We start from the raw sequence: 24715 nt of genomic DNA, 5'->3' as shown, positions 1-24715 counted from the left end.
TTGTAAGGTTTTTTTTTTTTTTTTTAAGCAAGGGAGGGCTAAACTGCACCCACTCTGCGCATATCATCAACACTGCTGTGCCCCTCTGTGTAGAAAGGATAGGAAGGTACCCGGAAGGGCCCTGCCAGCTGCAGATGGAGAGCATGGAATGAGGGGATGGCAGTGCTATAATAAGAAAGACAAGTGGCCAAAGCAGAGGAAGGATGATATGGATGGTGCTGGTACAGCAGTTCGCCCTTCCTGAGTGCAGGGCACAGTTCACAAGGCTTTGCCTGTTTTAACTCAGTCCTGTTTCACAGGTGAGTAATCTAAAGCCAAGAGAGAGTAAATGACTTAGCCAAAGGCACACCTATAGTTAATGGAAGAGCTTGGATTTAGCTTATATGCAGAGTACATCATGAGAAATGCTGGACTGGATGAAGCACAAGCTGGAATCAGATTTCTAGGAGAAATATCAATAACCTCAGATATGCGGATAACATGACCCTAATGACAGAAAGTGAAGAAGAACCAAAGAGCCTCTTGATGAAAATGAAAGAGGAGAATGAAAAAGTTGGCTTAAAACTCAACATTCAGAAAACTAAGATCATGGTATCTCGTACCATCACTTCATGGCAAACAAATGGCGGAAACAGTGGAAACAGTGACAGATTTTATTTTGGGGGGCTACAAAATCACTGTAGATGGGGACTGTAGCCATGAAATTAAAAGACACTTGCTCCTTGGGAAAAAAGTTATGACCAACCTAGACAGCATGTTAAAAAGCAGAGACATTACTTTGCCAACAAAGGTCCATCTAGTCAAGGCTATGGTTTTTCCAGTGGTCATGTGTGGACGTGAGAGTTGGACTGTGAAGAAGCCTGAGCACTGAAGAATTGATGCTTTTGAACTGTGGTGTTGGAGAAGACTCTTGAGAGAGAGTCCCTTGGACTGCAAGGAGACATGAGTTTGAGTAGACTCCAGGGGTTGGTGATGAACAGGGAGGCCTGACGTGCTGTAGTCCATGGGGTCACAGAGAGTCAGACATGACTGAGCAACTGAACTGAACTTAATTTTGTGAAGGGCTTCCTTGATGGCTCAGTGGGTGTGAATCCACCTGCAATGCAGGAGACATGAATTTGATCCTTAGGTCAGGAAGATCCCCTGGAGAAGGAAATGGCAACCCACTCCAGTATTCTTGCCTGGAAAATCCCATAGACAGAGGAGCCTGGTGGGCTACGGTTCATGGGGTCACAGAGAGTCAGATGTAACTTGGCCTGCATGCCCAGAGGCCGTGTTTTAAGTACTGTGCTCAGCCGCGGTGCTGTGTTGTTTTTCTGACACTAACAGCAGTTCCTATGGTTTCGTCTATTGCAGTGCTGCACTGTTGTTACAGTATGGTCCTCTGTTCAATCTCACATCCATCCTATCTTTTGGTTTTCACCACAACCCTGGGAGATCAGCAGGAGTGGGCATTATCACCTACTTGTTACAGATTAGGCAGTTTGCAGCTCATTGACCCAAACAGAGTCACTACCCACTTGAACACCAGGACTTTTCCCTCAACTCTGCATGAGTGGTCCAAGACTGACTGTACACTCTAAACTTTGCACAGGTTTACTTCGACATTATGATCAAGATAGAAATCTCCCATCACCGTTATGGAAGTATACATGGTTCAGAACTTTGAGTGGAATGGTGATTATAAAGGTTCATTTAACTTTCTCTGAGCAGGGGATAGGCAGGGGAGGATGATGGGAAGTTATCAAGGAGGCAGGAGGACATGGTTCTCAGAGCCTTGCCTCAGGAGCATGTAAGAGGGCACAGTCAGGGTGACCCTCAAGACGTGAGTCAGTGGTAAAGGAAGGGCTAATGGACAGCCAGACCCAAGTACAGACTGGACAGTGACTGGGTTATAGGTAATGCCGAGTTGTTGTTTTGAGTCTTTAAATCTGTTCAAGCATCCCCTGAAAATTCTCAGATCTAAAAGTGTGCCATGAATACAAAAAAATAAAACGTTGCCCCATTCTGTGAGGTCTTGCAGATGGAGGCATCTCCATACCTTAGTTAAGGAAAGCCAGGCCAGGAAGGTAATAGCTTTTTGATAAAAATGCAAAATCCCAAAGTAAATAAGTCAAGGTCAAATTCTCCTTGAAGAGCTCCTATTTTCAAGTTCCTTTCTCATGAGCATGCATTCCCCATCAGTCTGATTCCTATTGCTTATTGTTTTGGCAGCTGACAACTCACCAAATATATACCTATTTCACTGTATATATTTCACCATAGCATTATTTCACTCCTGCTGCCCTGTGTCCTGTGAAGTAGTGTGGCTCATGTTGGCAGCTCCTGTTTTCAGGTGAAGAAACTAAAACTCAGTGGAGTTAAGAGACTTAACTGACAAATCAGTAGTTACTTCCCGATATTAAGTCTCATCTTTAGACCAGGTGCACAGTCCTTGGTACCAAACAACATGTAATTCTGAAGGATCTCCAATTTTGCACTTAGACGATAAGTCACAGAGCCCCTTAGATGGTACTGTAGCACGCCACTCTTCCAACAGTGGCGTTGGAAGAGAACCCAACAGAATCCAACTCTGAATTGCACATGGTTCTGTTTCTCTGTACTTCTTTTATGGTGGTCTCTGGGTGGTGCATGTGCCTTCCCCTGTGCATTTCATCTTGGGTCTGTTGGATTTGGGCAAAAGTCTCACAGAATGGATTGAGTTGTTGTATACTGGGGGAAAGCTCCAAATAGGCATTTTACAGAAGACGGAGTAGTCTCAGGAGCTAAGAGGTCTTCCTGAGGTTCATCAGGAACTGGAACTTTTTCTTGAGAACAAATGTGGCTATTTTAAGGTCTCGAGGACCCTGATTCTGATCCTGGATTTGCTCCTTTATTAGCTGTGTGACCACGACCAGCTCACTTCACCTCTCTGTGCCTTAATGTCCTCATCTGCAAAATGTGGTTTAGAAAGTCTGCTTTTGTGTTTAAAAAAAATTGAGTGAGAGCATCCTTATGGAGTGGGAAGCACTTTGGCACATGTTGGTTATAGTTGAAGCTGATGTAACCCTCGTTGCTTTCCCTTCTCTTCTCAGAAGCAGTGGTTCTCAAAGTGTGGCCCCCAGGCCAGATTAACCTCACCAGTATACTCAGCAGAAACTCACATTTTAGGCACCTACTCTGGGGACCGGGTCGGTGATCCATTCCTTAACAAGCCCTCCAGGTGATGCTATGCTCACTCATATTTGAGAACCATTTCTCTCAAGTCATCTCCCTTTGGGAGTTTGTTCCTGTTTCTAGCTTCTGAGTGGGAATGAACACTGATTTAAACATGATGCCTCAGGCTCTGGGCCCTTCCCTAACACCAGTTTCTGCTCAGCCCTAGCGTGAGCTGCTCTACACTCCTGGATATCCTGCATGGTCCCTCGGGCATGATGGGCCATTATGGTAGTTTTGTTAATTTATTTTTCCCTCTGCTATTCTCTGCCAACAAATGTTGAACACTTCTGAGAGCCGGCCAAATATCCTGGTTTTAGACAAGCCTCCGTGTCTTCTTAATTACTCTCCTGTGTGTCTCCCTGGAATGGCTGTGCCCATCCATCCAGGCTCCTCTGCAGACGGTGGGTGGACGGGCCTCATTCTCCTCATCAGTGACAATGCGGTGGCACCTTTGTTGCTCCAGGCTCAAAATCATGACCTGCCTGCCCTCTCGCTGTCAGAGATGACAGGGGTCTCAGGAAAGCAGGTGGCAAGTGCTCCGGAGAATCTATTAGGGTTAGTGATTCCTGCAAAACCATTTGCTCCAGCCAAGAGATTGCTTACAAATAACTCTGTCTCAACAAGCCAGGGTCTGTTATCCACTAATTATTTTTGGATTAGGAAGGGCTAACAGGACTTGGCCTTGGGAGGTCAGAGTAGTTTGAGTAGATAACTAGGTTGCTACGTTCCCCAGAGGAAAGAAGGATCTGTGAGATCAAGGCTTCAGCATTTTGACTGAAAGGAAACCATGCTCTTGTTTTTTCTCTGATAAATGTGGATAAAGGACTACCTTTGTATGATTTGCCAAATGTCAGCTATTGTGGTTGAACCACTTGGAGGATACTGATGCTGTGGCATCACCAGCAAAATTCTTAGTAGGTGACAAGGAGCAGGAGAAGAAGGAAAGACTAATGATTAGGAGGTGACTGGGATCATCCAGATAAGTGGTAATCCTGATTAAGGCCATGGAGTGGAGTGGTCAAGTGAAGTCCAACAAGCCTGGACTTGAATTTCTGTGCCCTCTCCCTCCCTTCTCCTCTGAGACCTTGGGCAAATTAAGAAAGAGTCTCTGTTTGCTGATTTCTCAACTGAGAGAAAATAAATAATCCTGTGGCATCACTATGAAGATTAAGTGAAAAACTTTTGAAGATGAATTTATTTTAGCCAAGGATCCAGTACGTAGTGAAGACTCAACAAAGGCGGGCTCTAGTTATTCTTACAGGAATAGTGGTCATGAATTGATGTGGTGAGTGAGGCAGAGAGAAATGTCTAGGACGGTACCCCAGGAGTCTTGGGATCACTGGCAAATGAAACAGTTTGGGGCAATGAGAGAAATAAGATGGAAGTCAAGCCAAAGACCAGAAAGTAGCAAGGAGAAGCCAGGTAGATGTGAATAAAAGCACTGAGACTTTGAGTAAGTCACACACACGCTCACCCCGCTTTGATGATGACATCAGGCAAATGAGGTGTGAGAATATTTAAATGATGGCTCCCAGTGCTTCTTCTCTGGGTCATTATGAAACAGTGTCCAATTAGCTATGAGCCAAATTCTGATCTTGTTTTTTTCATTAATCCGGGACACTTTTTTTCTCTGTAAAGCCCCACTTATAATTTCTTTCTTTCTTTGTACCTTCTCTTATAGATCACAGACATTGAACCATTATCGTATGGTAGTGACTCATGATGAAAAATTCCATTTCAGAGTGTAAATGGTCAATGTGCCTAATTGAATAGGAATTCTAAATTAATTCTGAGGTGGATTATCAGTGAAATGGTTTGCCTGAGCAGTCTCTGCACTGTACTCAGGCACAGCACAGGGCCATAGGGCATGGCCTTTCCCTTTTTCACTCTGTTTGCTAAAGAGCCAGACAGACTTTGGGTGAAATCCCAGCTCAACCAATTATTGGGCAAGTAATTTTTGGCAATTTACTTAACCTCTTTGTTAGCCTTACTTTTGTCTGCCTTACAGTGGGGATAAGAACATACATGTGTGTCTTATATTTACAAAGTCTTCCCTGATTTCCCAAGCCTGGTTTATATGTGTCTCTGTTGTGTTCTCGCAGCACCCTAGACCTTCCTTGTCGTGGGCTTTTGCATGTTCACTTAGAATTATCCGAATATCTGTCACCCTTAGATGTCTGTGTTGTATATCGCTGTGTCCCTGGCTCCATCCTGAGTGTGCAGAATATAGTAGCTGCTCAGTAAAGACTGGCTGAGTTGAATTGAATAGTGTGTCTTTGAGAAGTTGCTTTGTCCTGCCCCTTTCATGTGCCTCTTAGTCATCTTCAGTCTCAGGAGGTGACCATGGAAAGATTCTTGCCCTACAGATTTTTATTAATAACAGTCCTTTGAATCCATTGACTGCTTCATTGTTCCCATAGCCCTTTTGTGTCTGGGACATCCCTGGCAGGTAGAGGGCTTGTGCAGCTGAAGGGGGCAGAGTGGAACTCAGCAGACAGGCACTAGGTCTCTATCATCACAGGTATGAAGTCAGGTCAGTTGAAGAGAGCTGCTCTCTGCACCCGAGCTGGCGCGACTCCACAGCCCTTGTTCTTTGGACTCTGTGTTCCCTCTCCTAATTCCTCTCTGTCTTGGGGTTTGCTCTTAGATGTATCTCCATCAGTTTTCCTGCCAGTATTTTTTGCCACTTCTGTATTGGTTGCCTGAAAGAAGATGACATTCTACATATGATATAGGAAAATTTGCTCAACCTAAGGATTTAAAGATCAGAGACCCACCTCTTTCTTTAGAGATAAGCACAATCATTTTGATAACTTCAGTTGTTTCAGAAGTTGATCACTGATGTGCCAGGGTTAAACATGGAGGGAAACTTCTTCCTTTCTGTAGTTAATTTTGAACTTCTATCCTCAGCCCCCAAACATTATTCAGAAATTAATGCTTTTATTCTTGACTCAGATGTTCCTTGTGGGTATTTCTGGGGCACTCTCCAGCCTTGGCAATCTCAAAGGACAGGATAGCAATTCTCAGGGGGATTGTCAGCCCTAAGGGAGGGGTGCTGTGTGAGCAGTGGCCACATGACCAGATTTCCTGGGAAATGTCTAGTTTTCAATATGCTGTTGCACAAGCCATCAAGTCCATTGACACCTTTGGTACGTGCACTTTCCAGAATCACTTGGAATTTGCTGTGATGCATTATCATAAGATGTGTGGAGTTTCTTTACATTCTACCTTACTACAAAGATGATGTGAGTGGATTTATAGTGATACCTAATTATAAGGCATATTAGTTACATAACTAATATGAAAACAAGAGATAGTGGATAAAAATCATGCAGTAAGGTCCTGTTGTTTGGTGTGAGCTACAGTTGTGAGCTACAGTTGTGACAAACACAACCAGTTTTAATATTTATAGTGTCAGTTCAAAGCAGAGTTGGTCAGGGGAATCACAGAAGGTATGTGCTTCATTTAATGTGGCTGCACATTTGTAAATTCAACATGCAGTATGAGGTTTTTATACCACATGCACGCTAAGTTGCTTCAGTTGTGTCCCAACTCTTTGCAACTCTTTGGACTGTAGCCAGAGAGTCTGGAGCCAGGCTCCTCTGTCTATGGGATTCTTCAGGCAAAAATACTGGAGTGGGTTGCCATGCCCTCTTCCAGGGAAGTTTTTATACTACTGACTTAAAAATTGGAAAATGTGTATCCTGGGATCTTTCCAGATTGTACCTTTCTGGGTGGGAAAATGACAATAGCCATCAAAATTTGGCATTCCAATGCATAATGGAAATCAAACAGCCTTGAACTAACAATTTAGGAATTTTCTAGACCCACTCAATAGACAAATAGACTGTTATTCAATTATAGAACATATATTATTTCTTATGTAATTGAAAGAGAGTAATTTCCCAGCAAAGCATCCTAAGACTGCTGGCAAGACTTCATCTGGAACACAGATGTCTTTACATCACTAATCGAACCTCGCTAATGCTAAAATTCTTTAAGTTCAGCACTGAAAGAAGACTGTTTTGCACACTTTACAAATAATATGCCTCTGTGGGGGTGAATGCTGACTCGTACAATTCAGGTGGTGGCTTATTTGGATATTCATAAGGTCCCTCTTTGCTGATTATGTCAGCACAACCTCTATTGAATTATGGATTGGGTATTTAATCAAGGCCTGTACCTTATTATTAGCTGTGTAACATTCCATTGTTTCAGTGGAAGATGAAATTTGTAAAACCTGATTCACATGAAGAGCTAGGGGTCCACTAATAAATAATGTTTTACAGGGTGCTCTTTTTTATTCTTATAATCCGTACCTGCCAGGGAAATGAGAATACATAAAGTACACCTCGCACCGGTGGATCAGGGAAGCACTCCTGTCAGTGGTGGCTAGCTAGACCCCATGTGCATGTTTCATGAGCTTGCTTCTCCTATTGTAATCCTGAACTTTGAGTCAGGTCAGGGCTGGTTTTGGAGAAACACTAATATATGTTAGAGAGATTTTGTATTCTAATCACTCAGGAGGTTTGATTTAGTCTGGTGATTCTGACCTCTTGGTTGCATCTTAAGTAGAACACTTAAAAGTACCATTGCCAAGGATGTCCCTGGTGATCCAGTCATTAAGACTTTGAGCTTCCAATGCAGGGAGCATGGGTTCGATCTCTGGTCAGGAAAATAAGAGAGGGGAATGAATCAGAGGAGGGCAGGGATGGAGGCAGTATAACCTCTAAAGCGTGCTCGCTCATTGAATTAGAGAATCCTTTCCCTCCAAAGTATGTTACAAGTTTCTACCTGAATCAAACTGTTGTAATTTGCCAGGTCCTGAAACACCTATGACTCACAGAGGGCTTTCACCCGCATTCTCCTTCCCTGGGTGGGAGGGGAGAGTCTTCTCTAGCCCTGAGGCCCATGTCAGTGTAAGGAGGAGTGTGGTGCCTGGGTGTGGAGAAGCAGAGGTTCTGACTCTTTTCACATTCTTGTTATGTGATGGGCACTTAACTCTTTTTAGGAAAGTCTTGATTTAAAAAAAAAAGAAAATTGATGGTAAGAAAGAGTGGAGTGCGGCAGGGAGAACTGGTCCATTCTTAATAAATTCCCTCCCCACCATCAGTCTTGTCTAACGATGCCCTTTCAGGCTTTAAGACAACTGCATCTCCTCCATGAAACCTCCTGCACTCTCTTTTGCTTTTCTTCCTCTCCATTCTCCCATCATTTTGCTGACTTCTTCTGGTCTCCCTAATAGCGTCTGTTTCATGAGAGCACTGCCTGTCTCCCCTGGAAATCATGAATCCTCTGAAGAGAGGGACTAGTTACTCATTTTTTCTAATTATTTTCCTCCACAGTCAAATGCTTGGTGCACAGAAGGCTTTATTGCTCCAGGTGAGCTGGTTTATGGCTCACAAGTTATTAGGAAACAACTGTAGTTTGATGAAATGGCCCTGGGGTTTCTGCATCTGATTGCCTGGTGGGCATCTCCATCAGAATGTGCCAAAGGCAAGAGGTAAACATGCCCAGAAAGGAAGGGATCAACTCTCTCAGCCCCTTTCCAATCTCCCTTCTCTGTTTCTCGCTCCAGTTAATAGTAACGTTATACAAATATGTTTTCTCAGCCCATGATCCTGGGAATTCTTTCTTCTTCCCCTCTCAATACACCCAATATTGATTCTCTGGCTTCATCTCCTGCGTATATTTCTCCATATGTTCCTGTCTCTCCATCTCTACAAGTTTAAGCCCAGGTTTAACTGCGCTTCCCAGAGTATCTATGCCTTGTTGTCTGCACCTTGCAGCTGGAATGACCTTTCTAACACCCAGACATGTTACCTAAGTTTTCTATTTAGAATTCTCAACAGCTCACCATCATCTTTACCTCCTCGTGATCAGCTCTGTACTTCCTCCCCCAGCCTCTTCTGTTTGTGCTATAATGCTTTGTATTTTATCATCTAAAAAATCTCATCCTCCCTTGCTGTTGCACTGAATTTTCTGTGATGATAGAAATAGTCTACATCTTTGCTCTCCAGTATGGTAGGCATTAGCCACATAGGCCTGTTGAGTACTTGAAATATGATTGATGTGACAGAAGAATTGAATTTTTAATTTTATTTAATTTTACTTAATTTAGATGTGAATAGCCATATACTTAGAGAAGGCAATGGCACCCCACTCCAGTACTCTTGCCTGGAAAATCCCATGGACGGAGGAGCCTGGTGGGCTGTAGTCCATGGGGTCACTAAGAGTCGGACATGACTGAGCGACTTCACTTTCACTTTTCACTTTCATGCATTGGAGAAGGAAATGGCAACCCACTCCAGTGTTCTTGCCTGGAGAATCCCAGGGACGGGGGAGCCTGGTGGGCTGCCGTTTATGGGGTCGCACAGAGTCGGCCGCGACTGAAGGGACTTAGCAACAGCAGCAGCAGCAGCCATATATTAGTAGTGTCTCCAATCCATGTGCAGTTGCAGGAGACATGGGTCAGGAAGATTCCCTTGGAGAAGAAAATGGCAACCTCCTTCGGTATTCTTGTCTGGGAAATCCCGTGGACAGAGGCCTGGCAGGCTAGAGTCCCTGGGGTCACAGAAGAGTCAGACGTAACTTAGCGACTAAACAACAACCATATTGGACAGCACTGTTCTGGGCTCTTTATACTAGAGTATCCTTTACTGCTATACCTTGGATCAAGGTTTACTCTGTTTCCAGAATGCTTGTCGCTGAAGCCTTTCCAAGAAAATTTGTACCGATCTGTAAGAATCAGCCCTGCTACTCTCTACTCTCTCCTCACTCCTGCTAAAACCTTTCCTGCAGATGAGGCTGAATGTGGTGCTGCTTCAGCCTTGTCCTCACCCCCACCATAAAACTCATCGTGCATTTTACTTTTGCATTGTACAGCCTCTTGCCTCTGTCTTTTCCCTTCTGTCTCCTCTACTGAACAGAGGCTGCCTCCGGCGTGTGCATGCTCCAGTCGCTTCTGTCAGGGCTGATTCTATGCAAACCCATGGACTGTAGCTCACCAGGCTCCTCCGTCCATGGGATTCTCCAGGCAAGAATACTAGAGAGGGTTGCCATGCCCTCCTCTAGGGGATCTTCCTGACCCAGGGATCGAACATCTCCTGCACTGGCAGGTGGGTTCTTTACCACTAGTGCCTCCTGGGAAGCAGCTGCCTCCAGAGTAGGAGCTAAATCTCTCCCCCATGGTATTCCCAAGGATATTGCACAGTACCTGCTGCCCCCAGCACAGCAAGGAGCCTTGTGATACAGGGTAAGTGGGCAGGCAGTTCTGCATTCTGGCCCCCTTTCTGCTACTTAACAATTGTGCAGCCTTGGCCAAGTCCACCTCCCTGAGCCTTAATGTTTTTCGCCTGTCAGTGGACCATTATGATTCCTTCATTGTTCGAGCGATTATGAGGATTACTGATAAAGTACATCAAGTCCCTGGGACGTGTGCACCCTTGGTAATTGATAGCTCCTTTTATTAGATGTTCTGTACATGTTTGAGCCTTTCTATCTGCAATTCCTCAGGTACTTGAGTGCTAATCAGCGTGTTAACCAGTTAATTAGGATTCACTTTTTACGACAGCCCTAATAAGGCAGTTATGACTATCACATTTGATGGTTGAAGTCATACTCCACAGCTAGGATAGTGGCTTAACTGGGATGCAAACCCAAGTTTGTTTGAATGCAAAGCCCATGCTAGATTTCCCCAAGACCACTCTCACATGAATTTGTACTTAATTCCAGGTAATGATGCACATATTCAATTAAAGCAAATCATGGGGGAGATCATTTTAACACAGCCAACAGAATAAGTGGAGAAGGCAGTGGCACCCCACTCCAGTACTCTTGCCTGGAAAATCCCATGGATGGAGGAGCCTGGTGGGCTACAGTCCATGGGGTCGCGAAGAGTCAGACACGACTGAGCGACTTCACTTTCACTTTGCACTTTCATGCATTGGAGAAGGAAATGGCAACCCACTCCAGTGTTCTTGCTGGGAGAATCCCAGGGACAGCAGAGCCTGGTGGGCTGCCGTCTATGGGGTCACACAGTCGGACGCTACTGGAGCGACTTAGCAGCAGCGGCAGAGTAAGTAGAACAAGCAGAGTTGGGAGACTGCAGTTGCATTCTTTGTACAGAGTTTCCATTCCCTGCCTGCAATTTTTAGGTAAAGAGATAAGGAAATGTTTAATCCTTCCTCTCAATTAGGCTGTGTAATAGATTGTCAGGAGCATTTTCAAGATAAGTGTTCAATGATAGTATTGTGAAGTACATTGATCAGCTGCATTCCCAGAAGTCTCATTGATTATCAGGTCTGTGTAAAGCAGAAAGGCTGCTACTGTCTGATCCTTGGGGGACTCAGACTTGCGGGTTTGAAGGTGGTTCATAGGAGCTTCAAGTCAGGCCCTCACTTTCTTTATCTGTACAATAAGCTTTGCTTTTGAAGAGACTCAACTGGAGCTGAGATGCTGGCCCCTTTATTGACATCACTGGGTCCCTTCCCCTTCAGTTGCTTTTTGTTTTCTGAGCATCAGTTCCCTTCTCTGCCACTTTAATGGAGTATCTTACTATATAAAGGCACTAGGTTTTATGGGCACTGGGTCAACCTGCTCTGGAAAGGCACCTGTCACTGAGAGAGAGCTCAGCATTGACGTTTGAGTAGACAGCACCAAGATAAGAGGCCCGCACGTGATGTTAGTGAACACCTGTGGTCAGAAGCATCCACCACACCTAAGAGCCTTACACAGAGCAATCCATTTAATCCGCACCACAGTAGTATGTGTTAGATACTGTCTGTCCCCATTTTATAACTGGGAAAACAGACACACAGAGATTGCATAACTTGCCAAAGATCACACAGCCAGTAAGGTTAGAGCTAGGATGTGAATCTAGGGAGTCCAGCTTTAGAGTCTTTGCTTACACTTACAATGCTGTATTGCCTTTCCATTGTCATATAGACGATTATAATATGAGGTCAGATGGTGTTAGTGGTTAAGATTGGTTCCCAAAAGTCTACATCACAGGATTACTCATATATTGAAAGCTTTTTAGTAAAGACCACTGCAATGGATCACTATAGGTTTACTGAGTCTGAATCCCTAAGAGAGGGCCCAAATTAAAAAGTATCCCCAATTGATTTATATGGACAGCCAGATTTGGGCATCACTACCATGAGAAAAGCACAAGCTGGAATCAAGATTGCCGGGAGAAATATCAATAACCTCAGATATGCAGATGACACCACCGTTATGGCAGAAAGTGAAGAGGAGCTAAAAAGCCTCTTGATGAAAGTGAAAGAGGAGAGCGAAAAGTTGGCCTAAAGCTCAACATTCAGAAAACTAAGATCATGGCATCTGGTCCCATCACTTCATGGGAAATAGATGGGAAAACAGTGGAAACTGTGTCAGACTTTCTTTTTGGGGGCTCCCAAATCACTGCAGATGGTGATTGCAGCCATGAAATTAAAAGATGCTTACTCCTTGGAAGGAAAGTTATGACCAACCTATATAGCATATTGAAAAGCAGAGACATTACTTTGCCAACAAAGGTCCATCTAGTCAAGGCTATGGTTTTTCCAGTGGTCATGTATGGATGTGAGAGTTGGACTGTGAAGAAGGCTGAGCGCTGAAGAATTGATGCTTTTGAACTGTGGTGTTGGAGAAGACTCTTGAGGGTCTCTTGGACTGCAAGGAGATCCAACCAGTCCATTCTGAAGGAGATCAACCCTGGGATTTCTTTGGAAGGACTGATGCTAAAGTTGAAGCTCCAGTACTTTGGCCACCTCATGCGAAGAGTTGACTCATTGGAAAAGACTGTGATGCTGGGAGGGATTGGGGGCAGGAGGAGAAAGGGACGACAGAGGATGAGATGGCTGGATGGCATCACCGACTCAATGGACGTGAGTCTGAGTGAACTCCGGGAGTTGGTGATGGACAGGGAGGCCTTGCGTGCTGCGATTCATGGGGTCGCAGAGTCAGACACGACTGAGCGACTGAACTGAACCATGAGAAAACAATACACCAAGTGCTGTGATGGTGCAGATGAAGGAGTGAACCAAAGGCAATACTCAAGAGGCAAGTGTTGGTTAGAAAAGGAGAGATTGCTTTATTTAGGAGGCCAGCAACCTGGGGAGAGGGTGGACTTATGTCCCACAATCAACTCCGTAGATTCTGCTTGGCCATGAAAGTTTTTAAAGGGAAAAGAGGGAAATGATCTTAGTTAATCTTTGAGGTTGGGGATCAGATTCTTCCTCATTTTCCATTGCGTGCAGATTTGCTGGCTCACTGTGATCTTTCTTTAAATGCTGTCCTGTTCACACAGTTTGCTTACAGTGTTACTGGGAAGCTGGGGAAGAGATGCAGTTATCTGTTGACTACTTATTCTTCATTCCTACTTCTTTAATCTGAGAAAAGAATCAACAAGTTACATACAAGGCATTGTATGATCAGGGAGTTGCAAATGCCATCCAATTTTGATGCATGGGGCATGTGCTCCAGGGGTTAGATTTAATATTGCCTAGTTATCTCACAGCTATAATTAAGATTTTAAAGATTGAGGTGAACAGAAACAGGCAAACAGGAAACAGCCAAAAGAGCTAATTCTGCAGAATTGTGAAGTGAGGAGAGAGCAGGTGTTAAGGAGAGTTGGCATTTGGACTGGTATTGAAGGACCAACAGTGGTTAGCTTGGTTTCCTCTGTGGGAATAAATCTGGATTGTGCCTGGAAAGTTATGGGCTCTCAGGAGAGAGAAACAGGGACAGAGACACCTCTATTACTTCCTCTTCAGTGTAAGTATATGTAGGGAGCTTGGTGATAAGAATGTCATGTTACCCAGGACCAAAATTAGAGGGAAATATGTGCTGCAGTTCATAGGGTTGCAAAGAGTCAGACATGACTGGGCGACTCAACAACGACAAGCATGGCCTATATGGAATGACATCAGAGCCTTCACAAAATTGTTTCTGAAAATCCTTGCCCATATGTCCACAAACTTGAAATCTCTCCCAGTTTTGCTTTTTGGCTTACTTTTGCTTGCAGCTGGAAAATGAAAAGTCCTGGGTGGCTGACACATTAAAACGTTAAATATTAATAACAGCACAACTTTTAATTTTTACGGCATATACCCCTAGGGCCATCGTAGGACTGAGGGTACAGGTAAAAATTTTTATTCTACAAAATAAAGTTTGGGTTAAAACTACTTGTGAAAATAGAGTGAGATGGTCCTGGCTGAGGAGGGGGATGGTGGAGACCAGAGGTAAGAGGACAAGACAGGGATCCTTGGTCCCCTTTGCTGTGCTCTGTTACCTAAGACTGGCTGGTAATTTCCATAGTCGATAAACCAGATTGTTCTTAGAGTCTCTAGAAGAGCGAAGTGAAGATTTATAGCTTGGCGGGAGGATTGACTTTAGCCAGGTGTGAAGAGTATGTGCTGAGGAAGGGGTTCTTGCAAGGCTGCCACTGTTTCATTCTTCTTTCCCTTTCCCTCCCTCAACTAAGACAAAAAGAAAACAGAAAGACTAATTTGAAAACACGAGAACTGGTTGGTGAAAATCGGCATGCTGCTGGCATCCTCTGGTTGACTGATTAATATCCTAGGATCCGTGTTCATCATCTGTCCTTATGCTATTCTTGTTTAAATAGTACTTTTCCTTATTAGATATAAAAACAAGCCATTGGGAAAACAACAACAAAAAAAACCAAGCCATTAGATATACTACTACAAACTTACAGGAAACTAAAACTTCATACTGCCTCTGTCTCCAGCACACATGCCCACACACACACACATGCGCACACACCCCAGAAACACACACACACACACACCAGGAAAAAATTCAACTTAATAGCTAGTCATTGTCTCAAGTGCACAAAAATATTTCATGTATGTATTTTCTAAAGAGGATTTCACTGCTTTCCCCCGGCTTTTAAAGCAGGTAGGATTGAGGATTAGAGGTGATTTATTTGGATGATTTCAATAATAAAACTCAAGGGGAAAATTGGTTCATACTGAATACAACCACTTTTCATAAAATGCAGCTAAAGGCCTAAGAATGAATCTGAAATGGAGACTAGACCTGCCATTTGAATCAGGGACAAATACACACTTTGCATCTGACATAAATTCTCCTAGGCTCCCATTAGGAGTGAGGCAAGCAGGCAGTGAAATTGATATCTCACCTGTTGTTGCCCCTTCCTGAGCTCTGCTTCTAGAAGCGATTAAGTGACTCCAGGTACAACGGCTGGGATGTAGCCGTTGGGGGTTCCCCCTGTCCCTGAGATGTTTAGCAGATTGCTGCATTTTAGGCCTTGATCCATCATCCACCTAGGCTGCTGCTGCGCTGGAATCTCCTTTAAATAAAAGCAGCAGGGGTCTCTGAGCGCCACAGCCTGGAAGAACAGCCTATGTCATTAAACAGGGTGCTGAAGCCTCACTTCTAATCCACCTCAAATCCCCAGGTGCCCTTAGGCTACGTGGTAGAGTCTGAATATGGAATTTCAGGATTGCTATGTAAGGTTGAACTCTGATGATACTCTTCTCCCCAAACAAAATATTCATTCCTCCTCCATTAAAAGTAACCTGAGTTTATTGTTTTCAGTTAAAGAAAACCTTTAAAATGTTATATAATATTTTGTGTCTCATTCTCAGCGAACCTTTAATCTCTAGGTGGTACAGAAGGGGTTGGGGGCAGCTCCCCTTTTATTTCACCTAATAGATGCCACACACTTTGCTAGGTACCTGTGTGATTGGGTATCTTTGAGTTATTTTCAGTTTTATGTTATGTAACATAAAAATAAAAAAGTACAGAAACATTAGTAAGACATAAATGGACAGCCTAATGAATGATTATAAAATGAATGCTTATAAAACCCATATCCAAATCAAGACATCATAACATAACCAGCATCCTTAGAATTTTCCCATGTCCCTTCTTAAGCATAGTCCCCTCCTTTCCTCTAACAGAAACACTCCTGTTTTTTATGACACTTTCTTCCTTGCTTTTCTTCATGTGCTGCTGTGCTTAGTCACTCAGTCGTGTCCAAGTCTGTGTGATGCTATAGATTGTGGCCTGCCTGGCTCCTCTGTCCACAGGGATTCTCCAGGCAAGAATACTGGAGTGGGTTGCTATCCCCTTCTCCAGGGGATCTTCCCAACCCAGGGATCAAACCCATGTCTCCCACATTACAGGTGGATTCTTTACCATCTGAGCCACCATAGTTGATCCATAAATAAAACAATCCATAGTTTTATTTTTTAAGATTTTGAATTTCTTATAAATGTGAGCACACAGTGTATATTCTATCAGGATTATCTTGTTTTGCACAACTCTATAATGCATCCACATTGCCGCAGGTAATAAAATATTTTTTAGTTCATCTGTTTTTATTGGCATATAATATTCCATTGTGTGAATATGCCACAGTTAAAAAAAATCCATCCTAAAACATCTGTGCTTGGAGCTCCTAGAACAATTTTTTAAAGTGTATACTCTCGTTTACATTAGCTTACATTCAGATGAAATGGGACTGCTAGGTTGGAGGATGTATATATGTTTATATTTAAATAGAGGGTTTATATTTAAACATAGAAGGACACACCTCTGCAATATTGGTTAATGCTGAAACTAAAATGCCAGTCATCCAAGGGAAGCCGAGAATATTCCTACCCTGACATGCATCCTCTTCTTTGACCCTCACAATCATCCCATGAAGTAGATACAGCCATAACTAGATTGTTGATGGGGAAACTGTTCTTTAGAAAGGTTAAGTCGCTTGCCCCAAATCACATAGCTTCAATGTGACAGAGTATGCATTTGAATCCAGGTCCTTCTGTGTTGCGCTTAACTGCTCTACAATAATGCTCCAGATAAGGAAGAAAAATTCAAGGAGGAAAATCTAGCCTATTAAGAATGTCAGCCTGGAAGCCAGCTTTCCTGAAAAGGAGACTTTACAGGGGCTCTCATTCTGCTAGGTTTTGCATTGAGTGTCCAATATTTGATACTCTCTGCATCGTCCAGTAGTATTTGAAAGTGAAAGTGAAGTTGCTCAGTCGTGTCTGACTCTTTACAAGAATACTATTAGCAGAGAACAAGCAACATCTGGAATTTGCAAGGAACACTGCAGTCTTTCTGAGAAATTCTCCAGGACTGGCCATTGTGATGCTATGTTGAGGCCCTACTATTTCAGTGCAGATATGCCATGCAAATGGTTAAATTTTCCTCATGTTCACCACAGAGCTAAATGCAAAGGCTTTAGTTGTAATTTGGATGTAATTTTTTGTGGTGATATAAATATGACTCTATTTGAAGTGGGTTGAATTAGAAAACTCATGAATAAAATGCTTTGACATAATCAGAATTATAGAGCAAGGAATTGACCTACTTTGCAGGAAGACTCCCCCAGAGTTCCTTAGCTAATAGTACATTAACCCAACAGAGAAATCTTCCTGCTAATAGCACTTAGCAGAGAAGATTGGAATCTGCAGTTGGTCAGGTAATCAAAAAAAAATTATTTAAACTGGGAAATCATTTAAGAAATGACTCGTATTTCCCTTTATATTGTATTTCAACTGAAGACATATAATAAATGTACATAAGGTTCTTGACCTTTTGATGTCAGTATAAGGACTTTTCTTGGGATACAGATTTGCTAATTGCAGTGCTATACACTCTCCTAATAAACTCCATGCCTGTAAAACATATCTTCTATGATTACCAGTTTTGGTTTCTTATAAGTGGCATGAGGACTTACAAACATTTCCAAAGTAACCAGAGAGAATCCTTCTGGGTTTGTGTGCTTTTTCACCTAATTTTTTTTAGAACACTTTCTTTTCACAACTTGCCCGTTTTGATTGTTTCCAGTTGTTGAACTTCATAGAAATAACACCTCCCCTTTTTTTTGTATTCATGTTTCACTGATACATGTAGTATTTAATGATTATATACTTAACAATAGCAGGTATAATTCTCATAAGCAGGTATGGGAACAAACGTGTGAGATTCTTGGTAAACACCTAACTTAACGGAATCAAACAGAAATCAAGTAGCCTACCTATCAGTGTGAGGAAGGCAGCATCAGATAGTGAGAAAGATCAAATACATTACATTGGTTAGCTTAGGAGATTTTTTTTCCCTGTATGTCTTCTATAGAGTTGTTCTATGGATATGATGTATAGTAAGGCATATAAACAGACTAGCATAAAAAAGTGATGAGTACATAGTAGGATCACAGAAAATCATAACTTAATTTTTTTCATCTTTTCCCACACCTATCAATTCATTCTCATTGGATGGTTATCATTGGTTTCCATATTTAGTTTTTCTACTAGCCTATGAGCCTGTGGGGATAAAGGGCATGCCAGAGTCATTTGCTTTCTCTCCATTATATTGCTTAGCATCTAGTAGGCCACCTGAAAATGTGTTTTAACTTTTGCACTTGGACCAGGGTAGGGATTACTCTTAGGGGGAAGAGCAGGAGAATTCTGGTCAAAGGGCCTGTGTCTGAGGTGGGGATGCCAAGAGCAAATGCTAGGGATTGGCATGTGACAGGCGAGGGGGTAAGTATGGAGATACCATCACAGGTACCAAGGCTGTAATGCCCATGACTTGATCCTGATGGGGTTGGCGGGGCCACAAAGTGCCAAGTCAGCCTGACTTCTCAAGTACCCTTCTGGGAGCTTCTTCCTTTGTGTTTCAGTCTAGCCTGCTGCCAGGTAAGATCATTTGATCAAAGTTTTTATGGAGAGGTTTGCCAACCAGGCAAGAGGATTCTTACAAAAGGAACCAAACATAATTCCAATCCTAGAAACTTCTTAAGAGCAGTGATCGTATCTTACTCATTTTTAGGTCTGTCTCTTTGAAAAGACAAATTGGAAATTCCATGAGTTTCCAGACTTTCAACAGTCAACAGCCTCAGAGCCCCCTGCGTGGACTGAACTTACTGTGACGCTTCCTTCCTGGGGAAAAAACATGCTTTCCAGTTGTTGACAACTCTGTTAATAAGAATCAACCCCTCTTTATTAAAGCCATGTCTAAACAATAAAATGTTTCTTGGACCCTATGCCAAGTTACAAAGAAAAAAGTGAAATGGCCTTTATGAAATGTGGAGAGCAAGACCCTTTCTGTGTTAGCTTGCTTTAATTTGAGAAAGCTGTCTTGAGCGAGTCACAGAATGCAGTCTCCTCTCTCTTGCTTTTCTCTCTGGCACTTAGTCTTTCTCTCTCCACCTGCTTTTCTGTCTGGCAGTTAGTCTCTCTCTCTACCTGGGGGCTGTTTTCTGGCTTTAATAACCCATGATTTGGAATCCTCATAGTATAAGGGGTAAGTGGCTGATAGCAAGGGCCAGGTGCCTCTGATCACTATGCCTGTCACATACAGCACTGTTTTTCTGATGTCGAGGCTCAATATCAAGGACCACTCCTTGGGACCAGTCATCAGTGGCAGCAGGCAGATCAAGTAACCAAAGTTTCATTATGGTCAGAGGTTATATAGCAGAAAGGGCACAGATGGGCTCATTAGGTTCAGGTTCACAGTTCAGCTCCATTCTGCCTACCTCTGCAGTTTGGCCAGATCACTTCACCTTATTGAGCCTGCACCTCTTCATCAGGAGACAAGAAAGTGTTATGTCTTTTCTTTTCCATGAAATTGTTTTGAAGATGAAATGAGCTAACATGGCCAAAGCACCTGTGTAATGAATTGTGTGCCCACCATCCCTTCCAGTTTTCATGTGTTGACGTCCTAACTCCTGGCACCTCAGAATGTGACCTTCCTTGAAAAATAAGGCTGTTGCTGACGCAATTAATTAGCGTAATACCATTAGGGCGGGTCCTAGTCCAGTATGGCTGCCGTCCTCACAAAAAGGGGAAATTAGTACATAGAGACAGACATGCAGGGAGAATGCTGTGTGAAGATGAGGGCAGGGATGCATCTGTTAGCCAAACAGTGCCAAAGACTGGCAATAAAAGCCAGGCAGGATCCTGGAACGGAGTTTCGATTACAGTCCTCACAGGGAACCAGCCCTGTCGACACCTTGATCTTGGACTTCTAGCCTCCGAAACTGAAAGACTATATATTTCTGTTGAAAGCTGCTCAGTTTGTGGTACTTTTTTCCAGCATCCCTAGGACACTAATGCACATGTCAGTCCATCTTAGTTCCTGACCTTTCTTCCATCTGTCCCTCCTCCTCCTCCTCTTGTTCAGGCGCTCAGTCGTGTCCAACTCTTTGTCACCCCATGGCCTACAGCCATCAGGCTCCTCTGTCCATGGGATTTCCCAGGCAAGAATACTGGAGTGGGTTGCCATTTTCTTCTCCAGGGGATCTTCCTGAACCAGGGATCAAACCCACACTTCCTGCTTGGCTGGAGGATTCTTTATCACCAAGCCACCTGGGAAACCTCTTTCTCCTCCTGTGGCCTCCTTTAAATGTATCATGTAAGTATGCTGCAGGACCCTTTTCGGGGACGTATATCTGGGTGTGCTGAACATGACATTTCTGCTCTTCCTAAGAACACAGAGAAGAGGGGTCATCCTTTCTCAGATATGTAATGTGTATTTTTTAATCCTCTGGGTCGTGCGTGCAGTCATCTTCAGCACACACATCCTGCTGCAGGAGATTTGACAATAAGAACAGACTCATGATACCAGCCTGAAAAGGAACAGATAGAAACACGCTACTGTTTTTGTCATCTTGAAACAACATTTTTAAGGCATCTCAGAGAGCTGGGAAAAGAGAGGAATTCTTCTAGGTCTCCTGTTTTTCCACTGGCAGGAAAAGATATTTACAGGTGTGCAAAGGCCGCTAGAGGGATCAAGGAGAGCGGCTTTCCTGAAACCATCCTGAGTGATTTGCATTGTACAGAGAGAGCACAGAACATTTCTCTTTGCCATTCATATTTATTGAGCAATTTTTAAATGTAAAAGGGAGTTCCTTCTGCGTGTATAGTCAAGGCCATGCCCCAGTGCATCACTGGATATTTCCTTGATATTGTCTTTATTTGGTACAGCTTCACTTCAAGTTGGTGCTACATGGAAAAACCTCCACCAGACTGGATGATAGCGTACTTGTCACCACTCTCAGCAGCTTTCTCATAAAGAAACTCAGACTCTGGGAACCAGCAACACTGATCCCCTGACTCAGAGGAGTTTTCCAGCCACAACGCAAAACAGTTTCTCTTTTCTCCTGAGCCATATTGAACCCTTTGCCTTGATCTGAGAACCTAGGATTTTAGCTCCTTCAAGTGTTCAGGTAGCAGTGAGGGAGCCAGGGCTCCTGCAGAGCGAGCCGCCTGCAGGCTGCAAAGTTCCAGCAGAGAGAGGGTTTTTGAAGTATCAAAAGCTCCCCACCTGTGGGTGATTTCCATGCAGAGACTGAGAGCAAGAGTAGCTAACCCATGACCTCTCCAAAACTCACATCTATTCCAGCCCTTTGAGGAACAGAACCATCCCTTTTGTTTTCCCAGACATTGCAGGAATATAAAGAAGATGAAGTGTGTATAGATTAGGGAGAGAAAAGAGACAATGGGGCCATCTCAGAGGGCACTGCAGCTGGACTCAGAGATGTGCGTTCCAATTCTGCACTTGCCAAGTTACCAGGTGGGGAAGCGCTTCAAATCCCCTGTAGCTGCTAGCATCACAGTATCTTTATTTGTAACATCAGTTCATAATAAGTACCTGGCAGGTCTGTTGCCAGGATTTTGTGTTGCAGTGTATATGAATGCACCTTACACTTTTGTATGTATCTGTCAACCTGTTTTGTCTCCCCCATGTATCTGTCACATTTATTGAATGATTACTTTATGTCAGGCACTTTGCTAAGTATGTCATATTTATCAGTTACACACTTAAAGGAGGCAGGGTGTTAATAGTTAAAAATCACACTTAAAGTGAAGTCGCTCAGTTGTGTCTGCCTCTTTGTGACCCCGTGGACTGTAGCCCACCAGGCTCTTCTGTCCGTGGGATTCTCCAGGCAAGAATACTGGAGTGGGTTGCCGTTTCCTTCTCCAGGGGATCTTCCCAACCCAGGGATCGAACCCAGGTGTCCCGCATTGCAGGCAGGCACTTTAACCTCTGAGCCACCAGGCACTACTTAAGTTCAAATGAATTCCAGCTGCCTGTGTGACCTTGGCCAAGCCCTTTTTATCTCTGTAGGCCTTGGTTTGGGCTTCCCAGGTGGCGCTAGTGGTAAAGAACCTGCCTGACAATGCAGGAGACTTAAGAGACACAGGTGTGATCCCTGGGTCAGAAAGATCCCCTGGAGGAGGGCATGGCAACCCCCTCCAATATTTTTGCCTGGAGAATGCCATAGACAGAGGATCCTGGCAGGGTACAATCCATAGGGTTGCAAAGAGTCAGATACGACTGAAGCAACTTAGCATGCACACATGCAAGCCTTGGTTTCCTCAGTCTGTGTAATGGAGAGAATAACAGTGTGTACATTAAGGGATTTTTGTGAGAAATCAGTGAGATGGAGTTTGCAAAATATATGCACAAAGCCTGGCACACAGTAAGTGCTCAGTTCAGTTTAGTCGCTCAGTCGTGTCCAACTCTTTGTGACCCCATGCACTGCAGCACGCCAAGCCTTCCTGTCCATCACCAACTGCTGAAGTCTACCCAAACCATGTCCATTGAGTCGGTGATGCCATCCAACCATCTCATCCTCTGTCATCCCCTTCTCCTCCTGCTCTCAATCTTTCTCAGCATCAGGGTCTGTTCAAATGAGTCAGCTCTTTGCATCAGGTGGCCAAAGTAAATATTAGTAAAAACAAAAAGAACTCGTTGAAGAGTGAGTTTCTCCATAACTGCTGAAGGGATACACATACCTATAAGGTTGTCAGGTACCTCTGTCTGTGTCTAGATTTTAGCTGTGTTAGAAAACGTATTTTGTAAATCACTTGAGTTCTTTGTTAACATGCATGCATGCCCATTTCAGTTTATCTGTATTTCTTTTGTTCGTAGGAAACTTTTCAGTATGAACTAAAGAGAAAGGGACATTTGGGAATGTCTGAGAATGGAATTCATAGATTGAGGGAGAGAGATCAAGGGAAAAAAATGTATTTTGGAAGAAACTCAATTCATCACATAAGAGAAAACTAGGAGGCAAGACTCTAAAGATTTTGGACTGGTGGACAGAGGTGGGAACAGGAAGGTGACTGGCAGGTGGTGTAAGACAGACTCTTGCTTGTGCCGGAAAACGTGCAGGAAAATCCATGGGTATGCAAACATGGAGAATGTATTTGGGGACCTGGCTTCCAGTGGGCTTTGCTTGACTGAAGCAAAGATCTTATGTTGGGGAAAATGGGAGTGAGGAAAAAGACGTGAATTTTTTTTTTTTCCTAATTGAAAAGGCTGTGGTCTTCACAAGGGCAGGGAATTTATCCATAAGGTTCTCCTCTAGCTCCCCAATATTTAGCAAGTAGGCATACAGTAAATATTTAATGAAATACTGAATCATTGACTGAGAAATTTCTGTTTCATTTGCTTTGGAGGGAAGTGGAACCATTAAAGACTTGTGGTAATGGAATTTGCATTTATAAGAGTACACTGTCTGAAGAGCATCTTATAGTTCTCTAACAAATGGGCTTGAATAGGGAGAAATATTAACAGATAAACCAGTATACCATGGAATCATCTAGGGAAGACTGAGGACCTGAATAAATGTGGTGACAGTGAGGCTATTTCGGAAATATTATTTAGAGTTCTTATAATGTGTGTGAAAGCTATGGTAAGGTAAACGGGAAATAAAAGGCTTTCCAAGGTTTCTACCTGAATAAAGAGTGGACTGCTTGTGACAGTTATCTGACACGTTATCTGTGTTACACTGGGCATTGTCCTAGACACTGAGGACTCAGCGATGAGTGAAAATCACAAGTGGTACATCACATCTGCGAGCCATTGCCCAGTGCGCTCAGTGCTTTTGCTGATGTTGCCGTAAATGAACAGTTAGGTTGTGGTGACTGCACTTAAACTCGGCCTGGTGAGGCTTCGTGGCGGGTGGGGAGTTGGCAATGGTATTGGGCATTGAGATGGAAGAGCTGGTTTGAGTAAAGGAGAAATTAGTCATCTGAGTTGTATACATATTAAATTTTGCTCATTGTAATAAACTCAGATGGCGGCATTTAGAAGGCAGTCAAAAAAGTGAGCATGGAGCTCAGGAGAGGCATTAAAGCTAAATATATTAACTAGGATGTCATCTAGGAGAGGTGAGATTGTCAAGTGCAAAATGAAGACCACGGACAGAATGTTAGGGAAAACCTCCGGTAAAGGTCTGGCAAGAAAAGATGCAGCAATCAGGAAAGGAGGAGAACCGAGGTGTTAGTCACAGAAGCATAAAAGCGGTGATACCTTTAGGAGAGTGGGGACAGTGAGATGTCCAGTTGTGTGCAGGGGTCGAGAAGAGTGAGCGTGGCGAGCGGACTGTTGAAATAATAATTCCTTGATGTGTTTACCTTCATGAGAACACATCATATGCCATCAACTCCATAGTGGTCTGTTGCTGTGTCATTTGTAATGAATCTGGAACCAGATATGTCTGTTT

At 43.4% G+C, this 24715-nt stretch overlaps 1 protein-coding gene across 9 annotated transcripts in view; it reads left to right on the top strand.

The window, feature by feature from the left end:
* DAB1 (DAB adaptor protein 1) overlaps window positions 1-24715 on the top strand; it is a 467365-nt gene that overhangs the window by 260940 nt on the left and 181710 nt on the right. The gene's annotated exons all lie outside the window — the stretch shown is intronic.

Source organism: Ovis canadensis, chromosome 1 (assembly GCF_042477335.2).
Source record: "Ovis canadensis isolate MfBH-ARS-UI-01 breed Bighorn chromosome 1, ARS-UI_OviCan_v2, whole genome shotgun sequence".
Lineage (NCBI taxonomy): Eukaryota > Metazoa > Chordata > Mammalia > Artiodactyla > Bovidae > Ovis > Ovis canadensis.
This window is presented reverse-complemented; position numbering and strand designations above follow the sequence as displayed.